At 50.7% G+C, this 619-nt stretch overlaps 1 long non-coding RNA gene across 1 annotated transcript; it reads left to right on the forward strand.

Annotated features, from left to right (window-relative positions):
• Positions 1–408: 408 nt before the first annotated feature.
• LOC143757277 (uncharacterized) lies at positions 409–619 on the forward strand. The gene is made up of 2 exons (XR_013210469.1): positions 409–482; positions 521–619. It is a non-coding gene; the product is annotated as an uncharacterized LOC143757277 (long non-coding RNA).

A 619-nucleotide genomic window follows, 5' to 3' on the forward strand; every position in this document is an offset into this window, starting at 1 on the left:
GTGACAGGTGTCTGAAATCACTATCAAATCACGTCAATCATATTGACCGGCGACAGCCCGTGAATCATTAGCGTGAATGATTAACGTGCGACCTGGAAGTATAAAAGGGCGCCTTGCAAACATGACAAATCATCTCATCGTCTTCAGGGACTGTCTGTTTGAAAACGACTATTCAATGAAACGGTAAGAAAATTAAATGTACAGCACACGAGTGTGCTTTTCTTGCCTGGGAGAAGAGCGCGCACGGGAGATTCTCGAGGGAATCCTCTGTGTGAACTGTGAGCGTTTTTCTCTTAAAACGCTCGCTCTCGTCTGGCCCTCTTCTCGAGTGAAGGGGGTTCAACGTCTGGTTCTCATGGTCCCGCTCGTGCCGAGGCAGAGCGGTGACTTGCATCATGGGCTTCCAGATAGAGCTCGTCGATCATCTTGAGAGTGCTGTAAACCTCTCAGATGATTCGACGGCTGACGAGGGCGAACTGCAGGTCGATGACGAGGATTTTTCACCGACGGTTTCCTGCAGTTGCTGCTCTTCAGGACGAGCAGGAGATGGCTGAGGAGGTTTATAATCAGGTAGATCCTGAACCCTCTCAGCCACCCTGCCCCGTGTATGCAGGTCTGG

The sequence above is a fragment of the Siphateles boraxobius genome, unplaced genomic scaffold, assembly GCF_051911475.1.
Source record: "Siphateles boraxobius isolate OS27281-9 unplaced genomic scaffold, OSU_SipBor_1 11, whole genome shotgun sequence".
NCBI lineage: Eukaryota > Metazoa > Chordata > Actinopteri > Cypriniformes > Leuciscidae > Siphateles > Siphateles boraxobius.